The 20,714-nt window shown below is 39.1% G+C and overlaps 1 pseudogene; it reads right to left on the reverse strand.

Annotated features, from left to right (window-relative positions):
- LOC145566511 (uncharacterized) overlaps positions 1 to 20,714 on the reverse strand; it is a 252,110-nt pseudogene that overhangs the window by 80,980 nt on the left and 150,416 nt on the right.

Genomic DNA, 20,714 nt, shown 5'->3' on the forward strand with positions numbered 1-20,714 from the left:
GAACACAGAAACTTGCCAAGGCATGTAGGAACTAGCGTCTAGAAAACAAGGCTTGTCGCCCGTAAAAAGTTTCTGTCGCCTGGCGACAGAAGGTTTTTTGCGGCGACAGTCCCTGTAGTCTGGCGCCAAGTTCTTCCAATACCGAGCCAGGGGTCTGCCTTCTTGCTTTGACCATTTCTAGCATTGTTGGCTTGATTTTGCTTATTGATTGAGTCCTTTTCTCACTTTTCTGAACCCATATGTGTTCTACATATGGAAATTAACCCTCTGGGGGTTCCTGCTTCACCTGCCCAATGGAATATCCCACTATCATGTGCAAAGTTCAGATTTGGGTACGTGCAAAGTTTGCGAATCCACCAAACCATGGAGTCGAGTTCGATTTCATCACGAACTCGCGGAATCCTGTCCATTCGCTCCAACCCTCCCGGTAGGCTTGTGTGCAATGCATATGGATTCATAACCATGGACCTTTTTGACTTAACCCATATCCTCGAACTTTAGAGAACTAGAGCCATGGTTAGGTTGCAAACTCATCTTGTGACTATGTGAACTACTTGTGCACCCTTGCTTGTATATATTATATATGTGTTAACCGTTTGTTTGACTTGTGATTAAGACTAAATAAATTGACTAATGACTAAAAGGACTTTGTCTAATTAATTAATTAATTAAAGGCTAATAAATCAATCAATTCGACTTAGTACGACTTTAGGCATGTCCATTTAGAGTAAAATTACTGGAAACAGTCTAGATTAATGTTCCAGCAATGGCACAGGAATTTGGACTGTGGCGCTGCAGTTTAGTGTCTGTCGCCTGGCGTCAGGCTCTAAACAGTGGCGACAGTCCTGTTGTTTTAGCGACAGTCCAGTTTTCTTGCTCGAGTCATCACGACGAGTCTAATAAACAGTCTCCTAATCGGTTAATCAATTTATTAATGGTTCAAACCATGTTTAAGTCTTTAATTGAGTTTAGGCACTTAAAGTCCAATGGTCATACACTAAGAGTCAAAGCATGTCACTCACACACACATAAAGCACACACATAATATGTTTGTCACATTATGACTATGTCTAGAGAGTCTTGAATGCGAGTTTTTCGTCTTTTTTTTTTTTAGGGGGGTAAGTTGGATATTAATCCTCCAATTTTAAAACTCCATTAAAATTTCCCTTAAAATATATACCCCATTTTTTTGCCTATTCTTTCTATTTTTTTTAAAAAACCATAAAGTCAAGTCAATTAGAGTCAAGTATTAAAACAAATATGGTTTAACTTACAGCGCGTGGGCAAGAAAGGAAGGGCGTTTAATCAAAGACAACACTTTTGTTCAAGTCTTACTTTTTGACAAACCAATCGGTAGGAAAAGGAAAACTAAAAAGGCAATGGCTAGTCAAGAAGAACTTAATGAAGTCAAGGGACAGGTAGCCAACTTAGCTGAGATGTTACAAAACCTATCACTGCAAATAAGTAATCCTGAAAAACAGAAACAAATGGACCTAATCCAGGAAAGCTTGGGCAAGCTGTCCAACGACTTTAGATTCCAAGAGATTAGCTCCCAAGGGGTCTCGGTGGATAAGGACCTTCTCCCACAAAAGTTCAATCCCAATGACATCCCTAAATTTAAGGCTATGGATAACCCTTATTTTCATTTAAGAGCTTTTGAAACTGTAATGAACATTAAGGGGATAGATAGAAAAGCATTTCACTCTGTATTCTCATTATCCTTAGAAGCTGTATGTCAACAGTGGTACTTTTCACTTGATAAAGAAAAGACCTCTAGTTGGGAGTCTATTGTAAGCGCTTTCATTGAAAGGTATAAATGCAATATATAAGTTGAAACCGATCATAGAGAGCTAGAAATGCTAAAACAAAAAGAAAATGAAGGTTTCACCTCCTTCTTTAATAAATGGAGGGAAACTACTGCAAAGATGGTTGAAGTACCTAGTGAGAAAGAATCTGTCAGGATGTTCATTAAGAATCTCCAAGAAAAATATTCTAAGCACCTTAGGTACCAAAGCAATCTAAACACCTTCAAGGCCGTCTATGATATTGGAACTAATATTGAAGATGACCTCGCTAAACAAAAAGCTGCTAATAGTAACTCAAGTAGTGGCTGGAAAAATAAGAAGAACGACAATCCTTCTTCATCCAAATCTACCCACTCAAATAATGTTAGCACCTTTAATCTAAATGAAGTTTTGACAATGAACAATAATCAAGGACAAAAGAAACCATTTAGGAAGAATTATACTCCTATTGGTATGAGTTATGACACCGCATTTGATCGCCTACACGCAAAAGGTCTTATAACTCCCATTGGACCATTTGGAGACCCACCTGTCGAAAGGAGAACGGCTAGCTAGAACCCAAATGCATATTGTAAATATCACCAAGGAAGGGGTCATCCTACGGAAAATTGTTGGAGGCTAAAGGAAGCCATTCAAGACTTGATCGATAGTAACAAGCTCCCGTTGCCCCCTGCAAGCAAGAAACTAAGTATCAATACCGCACCGCTGTCGGATTCCTTGGCTATTTCCGACGAAGAAAAACAAGTGGATCCATCTAGCCTCATAGAGCCTATCGAGACCATTGAAGAAGAAATCTTCGAAGATGCTGTCGAATTCCATGGCAAGGAACCTGCAACCAAGCAAGAAGTAGTGGCGTTGACATCAATATTGACAGAATTGAAAAAATTGATCTCACAAACCTTTGAGGCTATAAAAGAGAAAAATGAGTTACTTAAAAGTAGACCTCCACCCAAAAAAAAGAAACCTTTTTCCCTCCAAGTAATTGACACTCCTAGAAAGAATAATAGAAAATATACTCCAATTGGGACGTCGTATGAAAACATGTTCAAAATGCTCTCCGAGAATGGTAAAATTCAACCCCTCGAACCGAGACCATTTGAATCACTAAAAAGAGTGGACAAATACTATTGTTCATATCATCAATCAGGGGGACATACAATAGAGCACTGCTTCAAGTTCAAGGACTTGGTTCAACGCTTGATTGACGAAAAGAAATTAGTTCAACTTCCACGAGACGCCACGATTAATGGAGTATGGGACAGTGATGATGAGGATGTTTACCTTAAAGATATTGAAGAGACTCCTCTATCAACAATATACCCAGTAAGTGACATTTGGGACGAGGAGGATTCGCCCATAGATGTCCTCACTAGGTCCGGGAGAGTACAACCTCCCATTTCAACACAACCTATACCTTCTATCCAGCAAACTCCCGTGCCTATTATAGAAGACAACGATGTCGTTAAACAGTTAAAAAGGACTAAAGTGGAAATGAACGTATGGAAACTCTTAGCTACGTCTCGAGAGCATAGGGTTGCACTCATGGATGCTTTGGCTAAAGTAGGCATAGATTCGGACACTACTCCTGAGGGACTTGCTAACTTCCTCACGAGTGACCTTCCAAGTCCAATCAATTTAGTCACCTTTTCGGATAAAGATCTACCACCGGAAGGTGATAAACACAATAAAGCTCTAAACCTCACAGTCATATGCAAAAGGATGAACGTTCCTATGACTCTTGTAGACAATGGTTCAGCAATTAACGTGTGCCCACTTAGAACCGCAAGAATGTTAGGAATAAGAGATGAGGATTTATCCCCATCAACCCAAGGCATAAGAGCTTATGATAACTCACGCCGTCAGGCACTAGGGACAATTACCATGAATATAACGGCGGGTGCAATTGAGCATGCCACTACATTTCAAGTAGTGGATATCACGGCATCCTTTAACTTGATATTGGGACGCCCTTGGCTTCATGATTTAAAGGCCGTCCCTTCATCTCTTCATCAACAAGTAAAAGCCATAGTTGGAGGAAATTCCAATTACCATTGATGCTACATCCATGAGGATCAAAACAGTAGAAAATCCACTAATTAATGTGAAACATGATGAAAATGATGAGGATTTGTGGGGCTTTAGCGAAGAGGTCTCCTTAATAGAGGAAGACGAAAGGACCCCTCTTCATTACGACCTCCATTCAAACATGACGACGAATGCTATCCTAAGAAAGCAAGGCCATTTTCCTGGAATGACTCTAGGAAAGAAGAAAGGAATAGCTAAACATATGGGACTACCTGGCCTCCCTAAATTGGATACTTTCGGACTTGGTTTTGAACCAACTCATGAAGACCTTAAGTGGGCCCGGGAAAAATCAAGAGCACGAAAGAATGCCCGCACACAAAAAAGGGAGATACCCATGGATCAATATCCTCTCACCTTAAATGGACAATTTATAAGAGAAGGAGAAGATTATCCTTGTCATGAATTTCCTGAACCTTTTGTTGTAAATGGTGTAAGACAACCTGGGTTCGAGATCTTTTTGGATTGTTACTTCCTAGACGAGATCCCAACTCCAATTTATAAGGAGAAGACACCCTCTTGCTTTGACTTTAATGTCATGGGACTCCTCTTTGGAAGAGAAAAGAATAAACCAAAATATGCGGAGGATGATTCTTCACTTATCCAAACGGTTCTCCAAAGTGAAGGCTTTGATCCCTCAGAATTTATCACCCCAATAGAAGATCAAGAGCGTGGATGGCGCAAGACAGTAAAGATAACCACCACAAATGGAAAGAATATTTCAATAACTACAGGAAAAGGACCAATGTTCGAAGAATCATCTGAGTCAGAGTCTGAGTTAGAGTCTTCCCCTATCGAGTCTTCTAAACCTTTAGTTATAGTACCCTCGCCTTCTATTTCTACTCCTAGGATAGTTAGCAATCAAGTCCCAACGGACATTTCTTTATTTGATGTAATGATTTCTGAATTCAATAATATGTCTTCTTCCCCGTATTCTTCTTGTTTCTCTTTATTTAAAGATGACGAGCATTGCTTAACTAATGATGAAAATGATAAAGAAATAATTAAAGCAATGGAAACACTTGAAAACAAGACACCAATAATTGAGGGTACAGAAACGGTTGATATCTCAAAAGATCCAACCATTAAAAGAGAAGTTAAAATCGGACTAACACTAAGTAAAGAAGAAAGAACCGATTTAATTAATCTACTTAAAGAATTTATTGATGTATTCGCTTGGTCATACAAAGATATGCCAGGCATTAATAGAGAGATAGCTCAGCACACAATACCATTAATTCCAGGAATGAAACCTGTAAAACAAAAGTTACGTCGAATGAAACCCGACGTAGCTCCTAAAATAAAAGAAGAAGTACAAAAACAAATAACTGCAGGTTTTATCAGGGTATCCAAATACCCCGAATGGGTTGCCAATGTCGTCCCGGTTCCGAAAAAAGATGGTAGAGTTCAAATGTGTGTCGACTATCGAGATCTAAATATGGCAAGTCCAAAGGACGACTTCCCTTTACCACACATCGACATTTTGGTAGATAACACAGCAAATCATGCACTTCTCTCGTTTATGGATGGGTACGCAGGATACAATCAAATCCTCATGGCCGAAGAAGACATGGAAAAGACAACATTCATAACACCTTGGGGGACTTATTGCTACACGGTAATGCCATTCGGGTTAAAAAACGCGGAGCTACTTACCAACGAGCAGCAACTGCCCTACTCCATGATATGATGCATAAAGAAGTGGAGGTCTATGTGGATGACATGATTGTAAAATCAAAAGACCGCCAAGGGCACCCAATAGCCTTAAAAAAGTTCTTTGAAAGGCTAAGGAAATACAACATGAGATTAAACCCCTCCAAATGTGCTTTTGGAGTTACCTCCGGAAAGCTCTTGGGAAATGTCATAAGTGACGTGGGGAAAACTATGTCGTTGAACTAATCCTCCCTACGGTCAAACAAATTTATAATCACTCAACTACCTAAATACAAGTATAGAGGTAAGTCAAGGGCCGAACCACTAGGAACGGTTATGTTCAAGTGTTTCTAATTAACGCCTAAGCTAGGTCGAAGTCCAAGGTGAAAGTTAACGCTATTCTACTTTCTAAATCAAGAACCAAACAAATGAAACACTAGGGAATGGGGATCAACATGCATTCATGATAACCAAGGTAATTAGGGAGCCAAGCAATCCAAGCTATGCAAAGACAAATAGTAGGAGCAATTAGGGGCATTCAACTAATCATCCTCACACTCTCTAACATAGATTTCTCTAGTGCTAAACAATATGAAGAAACATAATCAAATACTCAACTAATTATGATCAAATCGATATCAAGTGGTCATGTCAATCAATTCAATCATGCAATCAATGCTAGCAATCATGGTTAGCTACTCCAATCAAACTTATGCAACATGCAAACCTCTATGAATCAATTTAATCACAACACAAGAACTACTCTAATTCCCAAATCAATCTCAATCCATCAATCACACATGTTTACCCAAACCCTAGCAAGTAAACTACTCAAGAAACATGATCAAATCTACTATCAACTATAGAGAACAAAATACCAAGAACAATTACTCTAATCAAACATCAAATAACAAAATCAAACCAAACAAACATCAAATTAAACAAAGCAATTGAATGAGATAGAGTTTAGAAATGCTCATTGATAATAGAGAAAATCTCAAACACAATTGTCACACTTGCATCTTCAATATCTCAATCACCATTAAAATCTCTCACTTTCTCTCTCTAAAACTACTCCTAAAATAGCCTAATCTAAAGAGAGAAGCTCTCAACCTAAGAGAGAGAAAACTAAGCTAAGCTAAACCAAAATAGAATAATAGTTGGATACTAATTATCCCCCAAAAATGGGTATTTAAACTAAGCTAAGAAAAATAATAAAAGAAGGAAAATAAAATAAATAAACTAAGAAAAGGAAAATAAAAATAAGAAAGGAAAATAAATTAAGAAAAGAAATAAGAAAGGAGAAATAAAATAAAATGAAAAGGAAATAAATAAATAAATAAATAAATAAAAGGAAAGAAAAAGAAAACAAATCCCCCACCCAAAACCAAATCATCAGACCCCAAATAATTCCCTTTTTCTTCGATGTATTGGCTGCTTGATCTCCATTGAAGCGCATCACCATCATCACCGTCCATCGACCATCATCAACACCACTCATCTTCATCATCTATCATCAAGCATCAATCGAGGCCGTTGATCTTCATTAATACCACGTGAGGAACTTGTGATACGGTTCAAATTGAACCCATAAAGCCGCGCCCGCGGTGGTCTAAGCCGCGCCTTCTCCATAGCCACCGCGTCCGCGGGAGGACCTCGGGACAACCGCGGCTACTTACTGCCTGATTTGTGACATCGAGCCCGCGTCCGCTCCTATCACACCCGCGTCCTCGGGGAATTTCAATTGAATTGGGGGAAATGAAGGAGGTTGCGAGAGTGGTGAATGAAATTGATGAAAGATAAAGGGGCTGCAGGGGTTGCTAGCTGCGGGTTTCAAAGTGGTGATGGTGGTTGGTTGTGTTGCTGCAGTTGGTGGCGTGATGGTGGCGGATTTGGGTTGGTTGTTTCGGTGGTGTGTGAGGGGGTAAAAGGTGCAGCAGGTGGCGCAATTGGTGAGGGATAAAGGTGGCTGCTGTTGCGGGATTACGAAGGGATGCTGCTGGTGGAAATTGCGGTTGTGTGTTGGTGTTTGCGGGAATCATTGCTGCTGCTGGGTTGCGTGGGTGGCTGTGGTGTTTTGGGGGTTGCGGTGTTGCGTTTGGAGGTGCAGCGGAGCTGCTGTAATTGGTGGCTGGCTGGAGGTTGGTGTTGCGTGGTGTTGCGAGGTTTGACGTTGCTGTTGTGAAGCAGGGGAGCGTTGCTGTTATTGGTGTTGTTGGCTGTTGTGAATTGGTGAAGCAAAGGGAGAGCAGGGGAGATAAATGGTGTGGTGTAGGATAGGATATGGTGGGGTGTAGGATAAGATGGCAGCAAGGGGATAAGACATGTTGGCTTGTGATCGTTGCAACACTTAATTGACTTTGAACTTAAGACCTCGAAACATCAAGCTTGAATATCGGAATTCCGAATATGACAATGTAACTCGTGTCTTGTCCCGAGCAATCACCTACACGAACTACCAAACATGAGGGAGAAATAGAAGACAAATAAAATAAATAAAATGAAAAGAAATAAAAGAAATAAAACTAAAACTACGAATTAAGGGCTAAAATAAAGAAAAACACATAAAAACTAGACAAAACTCAAAATGAGTTATTAAAATGGAAAACCAAATAAAACTAAGAAAAATATAGGAAAATAATGAAAGAAAATAGAGAAAAAGAACCTAAATCTTATTCTTTTGAGCGCCATAAATGACGCTCATCAAATTCCCCCAAGCTAAACTTTTGCTCGTCCTCGAGCAAAATAAAATCCAACCCAAGGAAAAATGATGAAATTATTCAAGCAAGGAAAGAAACAAGAAAAACTAGAGAAGATGGGAATATACACTAACTCACTTTCGTAGGAATCACGGTTGTTTTTAGCTACAACAAGCCCTTTAAACCCCAAAGTCGCCTATGAGGACGAGTGAGGTCTCGTAAGGGTATCCTAAGAGTTTGACCCATAACTCTCATAATAATACAATCAAGGCAAAGCATGAAAAAAAAACAAAATAAAAGAAAAGCAAACAAATGTTCATGAAAGGACCTTTGCAAATGTACAAGCACAAGCGGATGCAAATCTTTCTAAACAAGTAAGGGAGTGCATGTTCCAAGATACCCAAGGTTGATTGAAACATAAATATGCTAAGCATAGGAACTAGCTTTCACAATCCACTTTCATCCCAAACGATCTTACCGCGTCCTTCCTAATAGCTTCAAATCGACCTCTAATGAGCATCCCAATGATTCCACGAAGGAACCGGAAAAAGAGAATTTTTAGGCTACTCGACATCTTGACTTTTGCATTCCCTCTCCCTATTTCTAAAACTCACATTCCTCTCCACCGAAGAATGACTCAACCATTTAGGTCAAAAGGTCTTTCCCCAAGGTTGTAACGTAAGGCAATAAGGGTGAAGGTAGGCTAAAAAATTTGAAATTTGGTGGTTTTCCTAAAAGTGAAGCAAAGAACGGCCAATTCTTAGAATCACAATCAAGTAGACACCAATCCAAACAAAAATACTCACACCCCCAAGCTTATTCAAAGCTATAAATCACAAACATATACACAAAAAGCGTGAGAACGCTTCCCCCCAAGCTTAAATGGAGCATTGTCCTCAATGCTCAAAAAGGGAGAAAACTCACATCAAAATATTTTTGGATTTTTTCATTTTTCACTTTTTTTTTCTTTTTTTATTTTACTTTCAAAAATGCTTTGTCCTCGCCTTTTTTACATCGGACGGCTTTTTCGACTTTGCACTAATTTGTCCATGCCTTTTATAATATAGGACGACTTTTACTCATACTCATTTGCCATTATTCACAAAGAAGATAAAACACAATCTTGCTTCATAAGAACCAAACATTTCAACTTCTCCACCACAAACTCCATCTAGAATGATCAATTGCTTCACAAAAACCAAGAAAAGAAAGAAAATGAAACAAAAGGCCAAAGATCTAAAGATGTGGCTTGAAAAGAAGGGATAAGGCTCAAATGGTTGCAAGAAGGCAAATGTAAACCCAAAAATAACAAAAATGAATAAAACTATCCTTACAAAGAAAAATACCACCCTGAAAAAGGTGCCTTTGTCCTCCCTAAACGGTTCGGTCTCGGATTCAAGATCTATGAGTCAAGTTTCAAGATTAGGTTTGCGAAAAGTCAAGGATCCATGCCGCTCATACAAGTATAGGTAGAAGGCTTGAAAAACAAAGAACTCACACGGATGTAGCAAAAACTCACTATTGGCGTCAAAACGACTATAGGAAGCAACTACCAAACATGCCACAAACAAGTAGAATCCGGCTTCATGTTCCCACTAGTTCTAACCAACTACCTTAGCATGCTTTATCCTAGAATCAACCAAGCGTACTCTCAAACCGTGCACACCGTTACCATTTAGGAAGAAAAGCATTCAATTATACAAGTCCAAATGTTATTATGTCCAAAACAAAACACATTGCAAATTTGCCTTGATAGAAACAAAAATATTTTTGGAATTTTTCAAAATATAAGAACATGGAAAAGCATATACAAAGGTGCATAGTATATATGAATCAACATCCCACCAAACATGATAGAATACCCTCCCCCAAGCTTGAATGAGACATTACACTCAAACATAAACCAAATAATCCAAGGGAGGGGAAAAACAAGGAGATCAATCCAATCAAATCAACATATGTCCAGCAAGTCATCATTCACTAGAGAGAGAGCAAGGAAGGATATTACCGGATATTAGGTGGGTGTAAATACCCGCAAATGACCCAATTTTACCCTTTCAAGGCTAACAACCTCTAGTATTGAATTTGCCTTCCTTATGCTAGAAAAAATAGGAGTCAACCTTCCTTGATTCTTAATCCATATTGAAGCACCAAAGTATATCAAGTCATGTACCTAGCAAAAGGCACACAAGAATTTCCATGAGATAAAATCTATTCTAAAAAGAAAATAAAATGAAAGCAATAAAACACGGGTTACTTCCCAAGAAAGGCTTGCTTAAGGTCCAAGCTTGACCGCTCTAGGAAATAATAATTCAACGCACGCAAGAGCTTGTCAAATGCACTACTACACATTTCATATGATATAAGGTAGGCAAATGACGGGATAAGGACGTGCAACAAGATCGTTGCACGCAAGTGAGAAGGGAGATGCCAAAAGAAAGAAGAAGAGGGATCAAAAGGAAAAACAAGAAAATAAGAAGAAGAAGAAGGGGGAATAAAAGAATGGAAAGAAAAAGAAAAAGGCAAATCCTCCTCACTAGAATATTTCTAGGTGACAATATCACCCCTTTCCTCAATCGGGGACAAATGAGCCACATAAAAACCATCATAAACAAGAGGGTCCCCAATAGGCTCATTAACAAAGGAAGGGAGGGACATAGGAGTGTAGGGGATATGGTTGAAATTCCTTGAAAAAGGGACATGTGAGGAGGGAATAGGAGCTATGGTCTCGCAAATGAACTCTTCCTCACCACCATGCCTCAAATCACCAATTAGAGCATGAAAATCAATCATAGAATCCTCAAAAGAAGAACACTCATGATCAACATCTCCCTCAAACATCCAACTTCCAAGAGGAACTACATAATCCCCTCCATCACAACCATGAACAACAACTCCCTCAACTTCCTTAAAGCCTAAAGTCTCAAAGCCATGCATGAATGGATGTAAATTCATTTCAAACTCATCTCTCTCACATGAAGCATTCTTAATAAACTCACTCAAAAGGCTATGGGTTTTCATTTGACACTCAAAAAACATATTAGACATAACCTCAAGTGAATCCAAATACTCATGGATAGAAGAATCACAATCATGCACTAGAGACTCGTCAAGATGGGAAAGAGGGATAGGATTTTCAAAATCAATACTCTCTTCATTCTCAACTCCTTGACCATCACTCAAATGCTCACAAATGGGATCCTCACACTCTCTTGGTCGCTCAAAATCATCATCATCATCCTCAACACACACATTAAATTGGGATTTTTCACAAATAAGCATCAAGGATGACAATTGGCCTTCTAACTCTTCTTTTCTTCTCTTTCCCTCCTCAAGACGCTCCTCACTCTTTTTCAGTATCTCTAATTGACCTCTCATAGAATTAAGAATCATCTCCTTACTAGGCCCAAACTCATTATCAAGCTCAATGTGCCTAATTTGAGATTCAAATACATCAACAAGAGATTCAAAAGATGTAGAAGGTTGAGGTTCAACAAGAGGAGAAGAAATACAACCAAGATTGGAAGAATCAACATTAAGATCATGAGCATATACATCACATTGGGGAGTGGGGGAAAAATCAAGAACATGAGATTCATCATTAAGGGAATGAAGCACATCACAAGAAGGCATGGTAAATAATGAAGAATATTTTAACACACCATTAGCATCAACTTGAGCATGTACTTCATCATGATGAACAAAAGGGGAAATAGAGTTGAAATCATGTATTCTAGGTTCACCAATATGATCATGTGACAAATCATGGGAATTCATGCTAATATTAGAAGAATCAACACATTGCATATCAATATTAGGATCATGATTACCCCTACTATAGACATTCCTAGCAAACCAAACATAAAAATCCCAAGCATCATCAATAGACAATGCTCTAAATTCACCATTATGCATGCATTCAACTTCATCCCTAGTTTGCTCATTCAAACCAAAATAACAAATCTCACAAGCCTCCCAAACATTACAACAATTACAATCAAGAAATCCCTCTAGTCTATTAAAATATTCACAAAAAGGCTCATTGTCAAATTGAGGAAATAAGAGACATGCCATTTTTTATAAAGCAAACAAAAAGAAATAAAAGAAAAGTATACACAAAGACCTAGACTCAAGCAATTAAAAACACTCAAACATAGACACCGTTCCCCGGCAACGGCGCCATTTTGACGTGGGGAAAACTATGTCGTTGAACTAATCCTCCCTACGGTCAACCAAATTTATAATCACTCAACTACCTAAATACAAGTATAGAGGTAAGTCAAGGGCCGAACCACTAGGAACGGTTATGTTCAAGTGTTTCTAATTAACGCCTAAGCTAGGTCGAAGTCCAAGGTGAAAGTTAACGCTATTCTACTTTCTAAATCAAGAACCAAACAAATGAAACCCTAGGGAATGGGGATCAACATGCATTCATGATAACCAAGGTAATTAGGGAGTCAAGCAATCCAAGCTATGCAAAGATAAATAGTAGGAGCAATTAGGGGCATTCAACTAATCATCCTCACACTCTCTAACATAGATTTCTCTAGTGCTAAACAATATGAAGAAACATAATCAAATACTCAACTAATTATGATCAAATCGATATCAAGTGGTCATGTCAATCAATTCAATCATGCAATCAATGCTAGCAATCATGGTTAGCTACTCCAATCAAACTTATGTAACATGCAAACCTCTATGAATCAATTTAATCACAACACAAGAACTACTCTAATTCCCAAATCAATCTCAATCCATCAATCACACATGTTTACCCAAACCCTACCAAGTAAACTACTCAAGAAACATGATCAAATCTACTATCAACTATAGAGAACAAAATACCAAGAACAATTACTCTAATCAAACATCAAATAACAAAATCAAACCAAACAAACGTCAAATTAAACAAAGCAATTGAATGAGATAGAGTTTAGAAATGCTCATTGATAATAGAGAAAATCTCAAACACAATTGTCACACTTGCATCTTCAATATCTCAATCACCATTGAAATCTCTCACTTTCTCTCTCTCTAAAACTACTCCTAAAATAGCCTAATCTAGAGAGAGAAGCTCTCAACCTAAGAGGGAGAAAACTAAGCTAAGCTAAACCAAAATAGAATAATAGTTGGATACTAATTATCCCCCAAAAATGGGTATTTAAACTAAGCTAAGAAAAATAATAAAAGAAGGAAAATAAAATAAAATAAATAAACTAAGAAAAGGAAAATAAAAATAAGAAAGGAAAATAAATTAAGAAAAGAAATAAGAAAGGAGAAATAAAATAAAATGAAAAGGAAATAAATAAATAAATAAATAAAAGGAAAGAAAAAGAAAACAAATCCCCCACCCAAAACCAAATCATCAGACCCCAAATAATTCCCTTTTTCTTCGATGTATTGGCTGCTTGATCTCCATTGAAGCGCATCACCATCATCACCGTCCATTGACCATCATCAACACCACTCATCTTCATCGTCTATCATCAAGCATCAATCGAGGCTGTTGATCTTCATTAATACCACGTGAGGAACTTGTGATACGGTTCAAATTGAACCCATAAAGCCGCGCCCGCGGTGGTCTAAGCCGCGCCTTCTCCATAGCCACCGCGTCCGCGGGAGGACCACGGGACAACCGCGGCTACTTACTGCCTGATTTGTGACATCGAGCCCGCGTCCGCTCCTATCACACCCGCGTCCTCGGGGAATTTCAATTGAAATGGGGGAAATGAAGGAGGTTGCGAGAGTGGTGAATGAAATTGATGAAAGATAAAGGGGCTGCAGGGGTTGCTAGCTGCGGGTTTGAAAGTGGTGATGGTGGCTGGTTGTGTTGCTGCAGTTGGTGGCGTGATGGTGGCGGATTTGGGTTGGTTGTTTCGGTGGTGTGTGAGGGGGTAAAAGGTGCAGCAGGTGGCGCAATTGGTGAGGGATAAAGGTGGCTGCTGTTGCGGGATTACGAAGGGATGCTGCTGGTGGAAATTGCGGTTGTGTGTTGGTGTTTGCGGGAATCATTGCTGCTGCTGGGTTGCGTGGGTGGCTGTGGTTTTTTGGGGGTTGCGGTGTTGCGTTTGGAGGTGCAGCGGAGCTGCTGCAATTGGTGGCTGGCTGGAGGTTGGTGTTGCGTGGTGTTGCGAGGTTTGACGTTGCTGTTGTGAAGCAGGGGAGCGTTGCTGTTATTGGTGTTGTTGGCTGTTGTGAATTGGTGAAGCAAAGGGAGAGCAGGGGAGATAAATGGTGTGGTGTAGGATAGGATATGGTGGGGTGTAGGATAAGATGGCAGCAAGGGGATAAGACATGTTGGCTTGTGATCGTTGCAACACTTAATTGACTTTGAACTTAAGACCTCGAAACATCAAGCTTGAATATCGGAATTCCGAATATGACAATGTAACTCGTGTCTTGTCCCGAGCAATCACCTACACGAACAACCAAACATGAGGGAGAAATAGAAGACAAATAAAATAAATAAAATCAAAACAAATAAAAGAAATAAAACTAAAACTACGAATTAAGGGCTAAAATAAAGAAAAACACATAAAAACTAGACAAAACTCAAAATGAGTTATTAAAATGGAAAACCAAATAAAACTAAGAAAAATATAGGAAAATAATGAAAGAAAATAGAGAAAAAGAACCTAAATCTTATTCTTTTGAGCGCCATAAATGACGCTCATCAATAAGCTCTAGAGGAATAGAGATAGACCCCACCAAGATCAAAGCAATCATGTCTATGCCACCGCCAAAAACCGAAAAGCAAATTCGAGGATTCATTGGCTGGTTGCAATACATAAGTAGGTTAATATCCAAGTTAACCACAATATGCGAACCAATATTCAAGAAGCTTAAGAAAAATGTACCGATTATATGGGACGATGAGTGTCAAAAAGCCTTTGAAAAGATCAAAGCCTATCTCTGGAATCCTCCTGTATGAGCTCCAGCACTCCCTGGGATACCCCTAAGATTATACTTAACCATCACAAAGGAAACAATGGGAGCTATGCTTGCACAAGAGGTAGAAAATAAAGAAAATGCTATTTACTACCTAAGTAAGAAAATGCTCGAGTATGAGACACGCTATACACCATTAGAAAAGCTGTGCCTCGCATTGGTGTGGGCCACAACTAAATTAAGACATTACATGCTCGTGCATACCGTTTACGTAGTCTCACGAATGGACCCCCTTAAATACTTATTCGAAAAATCTACACTTAACGGGCGTATCTCAAGGTGGATAGTGAATTTGGCCCAATTTGATATAAGGTTTATGCCTCAAAAGGCAATTAAAGGATTAGTGGTCTCAGATTTTCTAGCAGATTTCCCAATAGAAGATTCGACACCCTTAGAAGAGAACGAGTTCCCAGATGAAAGTTTAATGATGACGGAGGACGATACATGGACTCTATATTTCGATGGAGCCTCAAATCAAAAGGGATGCGGCGTAGGAGTCTTACTAGTATCACCTAAAGAAGAACATGTTCCTATATCCATTAAATTAGATTTCGACGTCACCAACAACGCAGCCGAATATGAAGCATGTGTGGTAGGCCTCGAAACCGCTTTAGCCTTAGGCGTAAAGAAACTCCGGATATTTGGAGATTCTTCCTTAATCATTAATCAAATCTCCAAAAGATGGAAGGTTAGGAGTGAAAGCTTAGCTCCCTACCAAACATATTTGGAAACTCTCACCGATCAGCTGGAAAAAGTGGAATATACTTATCTACCTAGAGAGGAAAATCAATTCGCCGATGCCTTGGCAAGACTAGCCTCAATGGTTAGAATTCCTAAGGAAATTGAGCAAATGCCTTTAACCATAGAAAAAAGGCACAAACCAGTATACATCCAAGCTATAGAAGATGATGAAGTGATCCAAGAAGAAGAACATGAAGAAGAACCATGGTTCATAGATATATTAAATTACGTCACCAAAGGAGAATATCCTCCTCATGCTGACAAAAGAGCGAGAAGAGCACTAAGACTTTTAGCTTCCCAGTTTGTACTCATAGGAAATGAACTACACAAAAAGGTGCCTAAGGGTCGAGCTCTATTATGTGTAGGCAAAAAGGATGCTCGAAGAGCTATGAGAGTAGTCCACGAAGGTATATGTGGAACACATGTTAATGGCAAAATGCTAGTCCAAAAGATAATGCGAGAAGGATATTACTGGACTACCATGAATAAAGATTGTCATCAATATGTAAAAAGATGCCCAAAATGTCAAATTTACGCAAATTTACAACATATCCCACCATCTCTTCTCTACACCTACACTTCACCATGGCCTTTCTCTACATGGGGAATAGACATAATTGGAAAGATCACACCTCCCGGAATAGGAGGTCACGAATACATCTTAGTTGCAATAGATTACTTCACAAAGTGGGTGGAAGCACAATCATATGCCAAGCTCACTGCCAAACATGTATCACTCTTTATCGAAAGAAACATAATTTGTCGATACGGAGTCCCACATGAAATGATAAGTGACAATGGAACTCACTTTCAAGTCGAATGTGAAGAATTGCTACAAAAGTATGGTATTCAACATCACCATTCTTCCCCTTATAGACCTCAAGAAAATGGAGCAGTTGAGGCCACTAATAAAAATTTAAAAACAATCATTGAGAAAATGACTGAAAATTATAAGGATTGGCCTGACAAACTTCACTTCGCACTGTGGGGTTATCGCACGTCAATCCGAACATCAACAGGAAATACGCCATTCAACTTAGTATATGGAATGGATGCCATACAACCTGTAGAGTTAGAAATACCTTCGCTACGCATCGCGTTAGAAAGTAAACTTGATGAAGTCGAATGGACTAGAGCGCGGTATGAAGAGCTAATCCTACTCGATGAAAAGCGACTAGAGGCTCTACATCACACTCAATGTTATCAAACCCGCATGGCTAGAAATTTCAACAAGAAGGTCAAGACTAGAAATATCAAGGTTGGGGACTTGGTATTAAAAGCATTAAGAAAAAATGTTTTGGATCCAAGAGGCAAATTTAGACCTAATTGGTCCGGACCATATATTGTCAAAACAATCCTGTCAGGAGGCGCGGCTAAATTAATTGACATGGATGGTAATGAATTTTCAAACATGACAAACCTTGACCAACTTAAGAAATACTACCCATAAGTACTTGAGTAAAATACTCAAGAGAGCTACGTTTGTCCTGATTGCTTAAACAAAGGATACGTAGGCAACCCAGACAGGGTGCGGCCACTTTAATCTTTTCAGATTCTGTATCCCCGAAATAAAAAATACATGTCTGCAAAAATTCAAGACTGGCGCCAGAACATAGCCTCTATCGCCAGACGACAATTTTGTCGCCAGGCGACAGAGCCAAACTGACAGCGATAGATAATTAGGTAGCAGCGCCAAGTTTCTGCGAGTGTCTGGGCAAGTTTCGTATATTCTGGAAATTTATTCGACTTCGATACTCGAATTAATTCTCCGAAAATAAATATTGTAATTGTTTCTCATTGCTTTAATTACAAGTTAATTAAAATAAAAGCTGAAAAAATTAACTAAAATAAATTTACTTTGTCTAATAAATCAAAATAAAAGCAATGCTCTATTCTTTTTTCTCTTTCTTGATTCTTTTCCAATTTTTGTCTTCATCTTCTTCCTCTTGATCCATAACCTTTGCTAGGAGACAACCATTAGAAGACTTACACTCTATTTTAGTATAGACAGTTTCCCCCTCCGCTAAAACCCCATGTTTCTTCTCTACCCAAGTTTCCTTTTTCGTAGAATCAACCTTTCTTTTCCCTTTATCTTTCTTAGAGATTTTCTTCTTTGGCATAATAGGAGTTTTGAATTCACTCCTTTCCCCTAGGCGTTCATTAGCAGGGACCTTTTTGTCACCTAGACGATCCTTCACATTGGTCTTCTCAATTTTGACTTGAGATTTCTGGAATCTTCCATCAAGCCATTGTTTCACTTTGCTTGAAAGACAAGGTGGATCCTTGTGGGTAATCACCTCCCATAAGGGCCTACCACTCCAATATCTGTCAAAACGCTCGATCTCTTGTGACACAGGAAATTCATAAGGGCGACGGAGATCTCCTGTAGGAATGGTTTGTGCGAGACCATATTGTCTCATAACTCTACAAGGAAAATAAAAAGTTAATCTTGACAGGCTCGGGAGACGACAGTATGCTTGGTTACTACAACCAACCATTGCCTCAATCTTCCACCATGGAACGATCCAGCTTATGGTAAAATCACCGGCAGCAAACACCTTGCTCCATTCACGGCGACCTATCTTCAAAAATCGTTTCTTTCGCCGGACTATGCAATTTGGGACATATGTGTATATATCGTCAGGAGGATTAATAAGTTTTAACCTCTCCATAAGCCATATCTGTAAAATATGCATCTAATTAGTATTACAGGGTAAAAATATTTTTGGTTTTCTGTAAATTAAAAATAGTATTATTTTATACCTGTAATAAAACTGGAGAACCTCGAAAAGGTGCTCTTGGATTCTTTCTTAACGCATCCAACCATATCATAGTCTCTCCAACAATTAGCGGCATTGGATTTCTCCCGGACTCAACTTGTTCTATAACAGATATAATCATTGATTGGCCTTCATTATCCCTACCACTTACTAAAAGTAGTTGGTTAAACATGCAAAAGAGAAAAGCTCTTCTCTTATGGACACGAAAATCAGGATTAGGATTGTCATAAAAATAATGTGCAAATTCTGACAAATCAACTACATTCCCATGCACTATATGTTTTAACGTCGTACCCCATAGATCAAAAAAGCATTCAAAATCTTTATAATAATATTCACTAATTCTAGGCATTACCGCAAGATCTGTGGAATAATAGCCTATAATGGCTCCAAATTCTTCCGGTAAAGGGCATATTTCATCATGGAAAAATCTAAAACAATGAGTATCAATATCCCAATAGTCTATGGCAGAATGAATAAAATCCATGTCATGACTCACCCCCTTTATTCCAAACATACCCCCCATATGAGAAGAATCTAATGTTTTTTTCTCTTTAGCAGTTAAAAGACGGCACCACTCATTCATATACCCACAGAAAGTTCTTTTAGCTAAAGGCATGATTCTAGTTTATTAATAAACTGGTTAAATTATGCAGTAAACGGATGATTCGGGGGCTATTTATAAGTTTTTCTTCATAACAGACTTCAAATTCTGAAGGAAATAGGAAAGTGGGTCTGTCGCCAAGCGACAAAACTGTCGCGTGGCGACAAAGGCTTGATTTACGTAGCGCCAGCATATTTCTTCGCAGCGACACCTATTACGCGTAGGAAACCGTGTTTTTACGTGCTTGATTTCGACTTTGACTTGACTTATTATTATTTTTCTATTCATACACCCTTATTATTATTATTATTATTATTATTATTATTATTATTATTATTATATTATATTAAGCTTAAATAATTTTAAGCCTATTTTTTGATAATTATACCTTTTTTCCTTCATTTCTTTTTTTCATTTCTTTTTTTTTGGGGGAGAGTCGGTATCCTCCACTAATATTAAAAATGACGGAAATTTTGCGTAAAAATTACACTTTCACACACTCACATGCACAAGTCAAGTAAATAAAATGTTTAATAAATAATAAAGCGCATATATATACAAGTGTCTGGCACATAAGTCATATGAATAAAATAGACAAAGTCCTACGATGTCAAAAATAAATAAACACAAGTACAACTATGGTGCCGGAGGTCGCAAGTCGCGAGGGATGCCAAATGTATCAAAAAATGTCCTACTCCGTGGAGTATGTCCATCATCGCCCCCTGAACCACCAGGCGGCACAAACTGCAACTCAGGGCCAGGCCACCTAACCTCACCCTGAAACCCGACAGAAAGAGGCTGGGGCTGCGACGACGAGCCAAACTCGTATGTCCCACCACCCATCCCACCTCGAACGGTCGGCCCGGTCGGAACATCCTCAGGCGATGACGCCGAGTCCTCTGCAGCGGCCGCCTCAGAACGACCACCTCGGCCAAGGAAGTAGTCCGGCGACGCCTCGAATCAGACCTAGTAGTCTCTCTCCTAGGCTCGGGTCTCGACCGAGTGCGTAGAGAAGGAATAGGCTGCCCCTGCAAAAGTAAATCAAAGTTAGCAAGTGCAAACGAAAAAATAAAGTCAAGAATGATAAAAGCAAAGAGCAATACCTCCTCAGCATCATTGCTACGACAAGTAGCGCGGTTCCGCAACCTCACAAGCTGGCTGCGAAAAGCGTCTATGCACCTAGCCATAGCCGTCACCACCTCGCGAGAAAACTATCAAAGCAACTAAGTCAGTAACAATTACGAAGCAAATATGAAGATAATATGTGAGAAATCACTTACTCGAGTCTGGTGACGACGAATAGACCGCTCCACAAACTGCTCTCCCTCTAGAGCTGGCGGAATAAGCTCCTCGATCGGCCCATACATACACTGGTAGCGTATGGACATCCGCGGAGGAA

This window comes from Chenopodium album, chromosome 11 (genome assembly GCF_948465745.1).
Source record: "Chenopodium album chromosome 11, dcCheAlbu1.1, whole genome shotgun sequence".
Classification (NCBI taxonomy): domain Eukaryota; kingdom Viridiplantae; phylum Streptophyta; class Magnoliopsida; order Caryophyllales; family Amaranthaceae; genus Chenopodium; species Chenopodium album.